Here is a 9,781-nt window from a genome sequence, read left to right as displayed (position 1 = left end):
CAGTGTGAAAGTGATGGAAGATTTTACAACGACATTGAGACAGTGGGAAAGTGGTGTAAGGTTTCACGAGGATATTTGGACATTTGAAACGTGGTGAAAGGTTTCACCAAGATAGTGGGATAGTGGGAAAGTGGGGGAAGTTTGCACCAGGATATTGGGACAGTGGGAAAGTGGGGGAAGATTTGACTAGGAGCGTGGAGAAATGGCGGAATTTTGCACCAGGAGATTGGTACAGTGGGAAAGTGGTGAACGGTTTCACCAGGATATTGGGACAGTGGCGAATTGATGATAAGTTTCACCAGGACAGTGGGGAAGTGGTGGTAGATTTAACCAGGATATTGGGACAATGTGAATATTGTGAAAGGTTTCACCAGGTCATGGGGACTCTGGTAACGTGGTGGAATATTTCACCTGGACATTCAGACAGTGGAAAAGTGGTGGAAGGTTTCAACAGGACATTGGGACAGTTGGTAAGTGGTGGAAGATTTGGCCAGGTGAGTGAGTCAGTGGTGGAAGTTTAACCAGGACATTGGTCCAGTGGGAAAGTGGGGGAACATATCACCATGAGAGTAGGAAAGTGGTGAAAGGTTTCACCAGGATATTGGGACAGTGGGAACGTGGTGAAGTGTTTCGCGATGATATTGGGGCAGTGGGAAAGTGGTGTACGATTTGACCAGGAGGGTGGAGACGTGGCGTAAAGACGCACCAGGATATTGGGACAGTAGAAACGTAGTGAAAGGTTTCACCAGGTTATTGGGACAGTGGGGTAGTGGGGGAAAGTTTCACTAGGATATTGGGACAGTGGAAATATGGTGTAAGGTTACACCTGGATATTGGGACAGTTGGAACGTAGTGAAAGGTTTCAACAGGATAGTGGGACAGTGGAAAAGTGGGGGAAGGTTTCACCAAGATATTGGGACAGTGGGAAAGTGGTGGAAGATTTAATCAGGACAGTGGAATAGTGGTGGAAGGTTTAGCCATGACATGTGGACTTTGGGAATCTGTTGATAGGTTTTCATTGAATATTCGGTGAGTGGGAAGGTGGTGGAAAATTTCACAAACAGAGTGGAGATGTGGTGGAATGTTTCTCCTGGCTAGTGGGAAATTGGTGAATGGTTTGACCAGGACATTGGTACAGTGGGAAGGAGCTGGAAGGTTTCACGAAGACATTTGGACAGTGGGAAGGTGATGTAAGTTTTTATCAGGGCAATGGGGACGTGCGGAATGTGGTGGAGGTATTCGCCATGACATTGGGACGGTGCGAACGTGGTGAAAGATTTCACCAGGATATTGGGAAAGTGGGAAAGTGGTGGACGATTTCACTAGGACCGTGGGAAATTGGTGGAAGGTTTAACCAGGACATTGGTACTGTGGGAAAGTAGAGGAACGTTTTACAACGACATGGGGACAGCGGGAATGTGTTGTAAGGTTGAACCAAGATATTGGGACAATGGGGAATTGGTCGAAAGTTCCACTAGGACATTGGGACAGTGGAGTGGGAACGTGGTGAAATGTTTCACCATTGTATTGGCACAGTGGAAAAGTGATTGAAGTTTTCACCAGGACATTAGCACAGTAGTAAAGTGTTGGAAGTTTTGACAAGGACTTTGGGCCAGTCGGAAGTTGATGGAAGGTTTTACCAGTGCTGTTGGTCAGTTCGAAAGTGATGGAAGGATTCACAAGGTCATTGGGTCAGTGGTAAGCTAGTGTAAGTTTTCACCAGGATATTGGGAGAGTTGGAAAGTGGTGGAAGATTTGACCAGGAGAGTGCGGAAGTGGTGGAAGTTTAACCAGGAGATTGGTACAGTGGGAAAGTGGTGAACGGTTCCACCAGGATATTGGAATAGTGAAAACGTAGTGAAAGGTTTCACCAGTTTATTGGGACAGTGGCGAATTGGGGATAAGTTTCACCAGGACAGTGAGGAAGTGGTAGTAGATTTAACCAGGATATTGGGACAATGTGAATATTGTGAAAGGTTTCACCATGTCATGGGGACTCTCGTAACGTGGTGGAATATTTCACCTGGACATTCGGACAGTGGAAAAGTGGTGGAAGGTTTCAACAGGACATTGGGACAGTTGGTAAGTGGTGGAAGATTTTGCCAGATGAGTTGGTCAGTGGAGGTAGCTTAACCAGGACATTGGTCCAGTGGGAAAGTGGTGCAAGGTTTCACGAGGATATTGGAAGAATTGCAACATGCTGAAAGCTTTCCACAGGAATGTGGGACTGTTTGCAAGTGGGGAAAGGTTTCACCAGGATATTGGGACAGTGGGAAAGTGGTGGAACATTTCACCAGGACATTTGGAAAGCGGTGAACGGTTTCACAAGGATATTGGGACGGTGGGAACGTGGTGAAGTGTTTCGCGATGATATTGGGGCAGTGGGAAAGTGGTGAACGGTTCCACCAGGATATTGGAATAGTGAAAACGTAGTGAAAGGTTTCACCAGTTTATTGGGACAGTGGCGAATTGGGGATAAGTTTCACCAGGACAGTGAGGAAGTGGTAGTAGATTTAACCAGGATATTGGGACAATGTGAATATTGTGAAAGGTTTCACCATGTCATGGGGACTCTCGTAACGTGGTGGAATATTTCACCTGGACATTCGGACAGTGGAAAAGTGGTGGAAGGTTTCAACAGGACATTGGGACAGTTGGTAAGTGGTGGAAGATTTTGCCAGATGAGTTGGTCAGTGGAGGTAGCTTAACCAGGACATTGGTCCAGTGGGAAAGTGGTGCAAGGTTTCACGAGGATATTGGAAGAATTGCAACATGCTGAAAGCTTTCCACAGGAATGTGGGACTGTTTGCAAGTGGGGAAAGGTTTCACCAGGATATTGGGACAGTGGGAAAGTGGTGGAACATTTCACCAGGACATTTGGAAAGCGGTGAACGGTTTCACAAGGATATTGGGACGGTGGGAACGTGGTGAAGTGTTTCGCGATGATATTGGGGCAGTGGGAAAGTGGTGTACGATTTGACCAAGAGGGGGAGACGTGGCGGAAAGATGCACCAGGATATTGGGACAGTAGAAACGTAGTGAAAAGTTTCACCACGTTATTGGGACAGTGGGGTTGTGGGGGAAAGTTTCACCAGGATATTGGGACAGTGGAAATATGGTGTAAGGTTACACCTGGATATTGGGACAGTTGGAACGTGGTGAAAGGTTTCTCCAGGATAGTGGGACAGTGGGAAAGTGGGGGAAGATTTCACGAGGATATTGGGGCAGTGGGAAAGTGGTGGAAGATTTCACAACGACAGTGTTACAGTGGGAAAGTGGTGGACGATTTCACTAGGACCGTGGGAAAGTGGTGGAAAGTTTAACCGGGACATTGGTACTGTGGGAAAGTTGTGGAAAGTTTTACAACGACATGGGGACAGCGGGAATGTGGTGTAAGGTTCAACGAAGTTATTGAGAGAATGGGGAATTGGTCGAAAGTTCCACTAGGACATTGGGACAGTGGAGTGGGAAAGTGGTGAAATGTTTCACCATTGTATTGGCACAATGGATAGGTGATTGAAGTTTTCACCAGGACATTAGTACAGTGGAAAAGTGTTGGAAGTTTTGACAAGGACTTTGGACCAGTGGGAAATTGATGGAAGCTTTTACCAGTGCTGTTGGTCAGTGCAAAAGTGGTTGAAGGATTCACAAGGTCATTGGGTCAGTGGGAAGCTAGTGAAAGTTTTCAGCAGTATGTTGAGACAGTTGGAACCTGGTGACAGGATTTACAATGGTATTGGGACAGTCGGAAAGTGGTGTAAGCTACCACCAGGATATTCAGACAGTTGGAAAGTAGTGAAAAATTGCACCTGGGCAGTGGGAAAGTGGTGGAAGGTTTCTCCAGGACATTTGGACAGTTGGAATGCGGTTGAAAGTTTCAACGGGACAGTGGGACAGTGGAAAAGTGGTGGAAGATTTAATCAGGATATTAAAGACAATGGGAATGTTGTGGAAGTTTTCACCAGGATATTTGGACAGTGGGAAATTGGTTGGAAGATTTCACCAGGACAGTGGGGAAGTGGTGGAAAATTTCACCATTATATTTGAATATTGAAAACGTTGTGAGAGGTTTTACCAGCATATTCGGACAGTGGGAAAGTGGTGGAAGTTTTAAGCAGGAGATTGGTACATTGGAAAAGTGGTGTAAGGTTGCACGAGGATATTTCGAGAGTTGCAACATGGTGAAACGTTTCACCAGGATTGTGGGACAGTCTGAAAGTGGGGAAAGGTTTCACCAGGATATTGGGACAGTTGAAAAGTGGTGGAAGGTTACAACAGGACACTGTAACAGTTGAAAAGTGGTGGAGGATTTGACCAGGAGAGTTGGGAAGTGGTGGAAGTTTAACCAGTACATTGGTACAGTGGGAAAGTGGTGGAACATTTCACCAGGACAGCGGGAAAGTGGTCAACGGTTTCACCAGGATATTGGAAGAGTGAAGACGTGGTGAAAGGTTTCACCAGGTATTTGGAATAGTGGGAAAGTGGTGGAAGATTTCACCAGGACAGTGGGAAAGTTGTGAACGGTTTCAGCAGGATATTGGGACGGTGGAAACGTGGTGAAAGGTTTCACGAAGATATTTGGGCAGTGGGAAAGGGGTGGGAGATTTGAGCAGGAAAGTGGAGAAGTGGCGGAATGTTGCACCGGTATATTGGGAGAGTAGAAACGTGGTGAAAATTTAAACCAGGTTATTGTGACAGTGGCGAATTGGGGATAAGTTTCACCATGACAGTGGGAAAGTGGTGGAAAACTTCACCAGGATATTGGAATAATGAAGACGTGGTGAAAGGTTTCACCAGGATATTTGGACAATGGGAAATTGGTGGAAGATTTCACCAAGACAGTGGGAAAGTGGTCAAAGATTTACCCAGGACATTAGTACAGTCTGTAAGTGGTGTAAGGTTTCACGAGGATATTTGGAGAGTTGCAACGTGGTGAAAGGCTTCACCAGGATAGTGGGACAGTGGAAATGTGGTGGAAAGTTTAATCAGGAAATTAAGGCAATGTGAATATTGTGAAAGGTTTAACCAGGTCATCGGGACTCTCGTAACGTGGTGGAATATTTCACCCGGACATTCGGACAGTGGTAAAGTGGTGGAAGGTTTCAAAAAGACGTTGGGACAGTTGGAAATTGGTGGAGTATTTGACGAGGAGAGTGCGGAAGTGGTGGAAGTATAACCAGGAGATTGGTACAGTGGGAAAGTGGTGTAAGGTTTCACGAGCATATTGGGACATTTGAAACGTGGTGAAAGGTTTCACCAAGATAGTGGGATAGTGGGAAAGTGGGGGAAGTTTGCACCAGGATATTGGGACAGTGGGAAAGTGGGGGAAGATTTGACTAGGAGCGTGGAGAAATGGCGGAATGTTGCACCAGGATATTGGGAAAGTAGAAACGTGGTGAAAGGTTTCACCAGGTTATTGGGACAGTGGCGAATTGGGGATACGTTTCACCAGGACAGTGGGAAAGTGGTGGTAGATTTAACCAGGATATTGGGACAATGTGAATATTGTGAAAGGTTTCACCAGGTCATGGTGACTCTCGTAACGTGGTGGAATATTTCACCTTTACATTCGGACAGTGGAAAAGTGGTGGAAGGTTTCAACAGGACATTGGGACAGTTGGTAAGTGGTGGAAAATTTGACCAGGTGAGTGGGTCAGTGGTGGAAGTTTAACCAGGACATTGGTACAGTGGCAAAGTGGTGCAAGGTTTCACGAGGATATTTGAAGAGTTGCAATTGCTGAAAGCATTCAACGGGATTGTGGGAATGTTTGCAAGTGGGGAAAGGTTTCACCATGATATTGGGACAGTGGGAACGTGGTGAAGTGTTTGGCAATGATATTGGGGCAGTGGGAAAGTGGTGTACGATTTGACCAGTAGGGTGGAGACGTGGCGGAAATATGCACCATGATATTGGGACAGTAGAAAGGTAGTGAAAAGTTTCACCAGTTTATTGGGACAGTAGGGTAGTTGGGGAAAGATTCACCAGGATATTGGGACAGTGGAAATATGGTGTAAGGTTACACCTGGATATTGGGATAGTTGGAACGTGCTGAAAGGTTTCACCAGGATAGTAGGACAGAGTAAAAGTGGTGGAAGATTTAATCAGGACAGTGGAATAGTAGTGGAAGGTTTAGCCATGACATGTGGACTGTGGGAATCTGTTGATAGGTTTTCCTTGAATATTCGGACATTGGGAAGGTGGTAGAAATTTTCACGAGGACAGTGGAGATGTGGTGGAAAGGTTCTCCTGGTTAGTGGGAAATTGGTGAATGGTTTGACCAGCACATTGGTACAGTGGGAAGGAGCTGGAAAGTTTCACGAAGACATTTGGATAGTGGGAAGATGATGTAAGGTTTTATCCGGGCAATGGGACCGTGGGAATGTGGTGGAGGTATTCGCCATGACATTGGGACGGTGCGAACGTGGTGAAAGATTTCACCAGGATATTGGGACAGTGGGAAAGTGGTGGACGATTTCACTAGGACCGTGGGAAAGTGTTGGAAGGTTTAACCAGGACATTGGTACTGTGGGAAAGTGGAAGAACGTTTTACATCGACATGGGGACAGCGGGAATGTGGTGTAAGGTTGAACCAAGATATTGGGACAATGGGGAATTGGTCGAAAGTTCCACTAGGACATTGGAACAGTGGAGTGGGAACGTGGTGAAATGTTTCACCATTGTATTGGCACAGTGGAAAGGTGATTGAAGTTTTCACCAGGACATTAGCACAGTGGAAATGTGTTGGAAGTTTTGACAAGGACTTTGGGCCATTGGGAAATTGATGGAAGGTTTTACCAGTGCTGTTGGTCAGTGCGAAAGTGGTTGAAGGATTCACAAGGTCATTGGGTCACTGGGAAGCTAGTGAAAGTTTTCACCAGGATATTGAGACAGTTGGAACGTGGTGACAGGATTTACAATGGTATTGGGACAGTCGGAAAGTGGTGTAAGGTACCACCAGGATATTCAGACAGTTGGAAAGTAATGAAAAATTGCACCTGGACAGTGGAAAAGTGGTGGAAGGTTTCTCCAGGTCATTTCGACAGTTGGAATGCGGTGGAAGGTGTCAACGGGACAGTGGGACAGTGGAAAAGTGGTGGAAGATTTAATCAGGATATTAAAGACAATGGGAATGTTGTGGAAGTTTACACCAGGATATTGGGACAGTGGGAAATTGGTTGGAAGATTTCACCAGGACAGTGGGGAAGTGGTGGAAAATTTCACCATTATATTTGAATATTGAAAACGTTGTGAGAGGTTTTACCAGCATATTCGGACAGTGGGAAAGTGGTGGAAGATTTCACCAGGACAGTGTGAAAGTGGTGGAAGTTTTAACCAGGACATTGGTACAGTGGAAAAGTGGTGTAAGGTTGCACGAGGATATTTGGAGAGTTGCAACATGGTGAAACGTTTCACCAGGATTGTGGGACAGTCTGAAAGTGGGGAAAGGTTTCACCAGGATTTTGGGACAGTTGAAAAGTGGTGGAAGGTTTCAACAGGACACTGGGACAGATCAAAAGTGGTGGAAGATTTGACCAGGAGAGTGGGGAAGTGGTGGATGTTTAACCAGGACATTGGTACAGTGAGAAAGTGGTGGAACATTTCACCAGGACAGCGGGAATGTGGTGAACGGTTTCACCAGGATATTGGAAGAGTAAAAACGTGGTGAAAGGTTTCACCAGGAATATGGGACAGTGGGAAAGTGGTTGAAGATTTCACCAGGAGAGTGGGAAAGTGGTGAACGATTTCACCAGGATATTGGGACGGTGGAAACGTGGTGAAAGGTTTCACGAAGATATTTGGGCAGTGAGAAAAGGGTGGAAGATTTGAGCAGGAAAGTGGAGAAGTGGCGGAATGGTGCACCGGTATATTGGAAGAGTAGAAATGTGGTGAAAATTCTCACCAGGTTATTCTGACAGTGGCGAATTGGGGATAAGTTTCACCATGTCAGTGGGGAAGTGGTGGAAAATTTCACCAGGATATTGGAATAATGAAGACGTGGTGAAAGGTTTCACCAGGATATTTGGACAATGGGAAAGTGGTGGAAGATTTCACCAAGACAGTGGGAAAGTGGTCGAAGATTTACCCAGGACATTGGTACAGTCTGTTATTGGTGTAAGGTTTCACGAGGATATTTGGAGAGTTGCAACTTGTTGAAAGGTTTCACCAGGATAGTGGGACAGTGGAAATGTGGTGGAAAATTTAATCAGGAAATTAAGGCAATGTGAATTTTGTGAAAGGTTTATCCAGGTCATCGGGACTCTCGTAACGTGGTGGAATATTTCACCCGGACATTCGGACAGTGGTAAAGTGGTGGAAGGTTTCAAAAAGACATTGGGACAGTTGGAAATTCATGGAGTATTTGACGAGGAGAGTGCGGAAGTGGTGGAAGTTTAACCAGGAGATTGGTACAGTGGGAAAGTGGTGTAAGGTTTCACGAGCATATTGGGACATTTGAAACGTGGTGAAAGGTTTCACCAAGATAGTGGGATAGTGGGAAAGTGGGGGAAGTTTTCACCATGATATTGGGACAGTGGGAAAGTGGGGGAAGATTTGACTAGGAGCGTGGAGAAATGGCGGAATGTTGCACCAGGATATTGGGACAGTAGAAACGTGGTGAAAGGTTTCACCAGGTTATTGGGACAGTGGCGAATTGGGGATACGTTTCACCAGGACAGTGGGGAAGTGGTGGTAGATTTAACCAGGATATTGGGACAATGTGAATATTGTGAAAGGTTTCACCAGGTCATGGAGACTCTCGTAACGTGGTGGAATATTTCACCTTTACATTCGGACAGTGGAAAAGTGGTGGAATGTTTCAACAGGACATTGGGACAGTTGGTAAGTGGTGGAAGATTTGACCAGGTGAGTGGGTCAGTGGTGGAAGTTTAACCAGGACATTGGCACAGTGGGAAAGTGGTGCAAGGTTTCACGAGGATATTTGAAGAGTTGCAACGTGCTGAAAGCATTCAACGGGATTGTGGGAATGTTTGCAAGTGGGGAAAGGTTTCACCATGATATTGGGACAGTGGGAACCTGGTGAAGTGTTTCGCAATGATATTGGGGCAGTGGGAAAGTTGTGTACGATTTGACCAGGAGGGTGGAGATGTGGCGGACAGATGCACCATGATATTGGGACAGTAGAAACGTAGTGAAAAGTTTCACCAGTTTATTGGGACAGTAGGGTAGTGGGGGAAAGTTTCACCAGGATATTGGGACAGTGGAAATATGGTGTAAGGTTACACCTGGATATTGGGATAGTTGGAGCGTGGTGACAGGATTTACAATGGTATTAGGACAGTCGGAAAGTGGTGTAAGGTACCACCAGGATATTCAGACAGTTGGAAAGTAATGAAAAATTGCACCTGGACAGTGGGAACGTGGTGAAACGTTGCACGAGGATATTGGGGCAGTGGGAAATTGGTGGAAGATTTCACAACGACAGTGAGACAGTGGGAAAGTGGTGTAAGGTTTCATGAGGATATTTGGACATTTGAAACGTGGTGAAGGGTTTCACCAAGATAGTGGGATAGTGGGAAAGTGGGGGAAGTTTGCATCAGGATATTGGGACATTGGGAAAGTGGGGGAAGATTTGACAAGGAGCGTGGAGAAATGGCGGAATGTTGCACCAGGAGATTGGTACAGTGGGAAAGTGGTGAACGGTTTCACCAGGATATTGGGACAGTGGCGAATTGATGATAAGTTTCACCAGGACAGTGGGGCAGTGGTGGTAGATTTAACCAGGATATTGGGACAATGTGAATATTGTGAAAGGTTTCACCA

This window comes from Narcine bancroftii, chromosome 2, assembly GCF_036971445.1.
Source record: "Narcine bancroftii isolate sNarBan1 chromosome 2, sNarBan1.hap1, whole genome shotgun sequence".
Classification (NCBI taxonomy): domain Eukaryota; kingdom Metazoa; phylum Chordata; class Chondrichthyes; order Torpediniformes; family Narcinidae; genus Narcine; species Narcine bancroftii.
Note: the sequence above shows the minus strand (reverse complement) of the source record.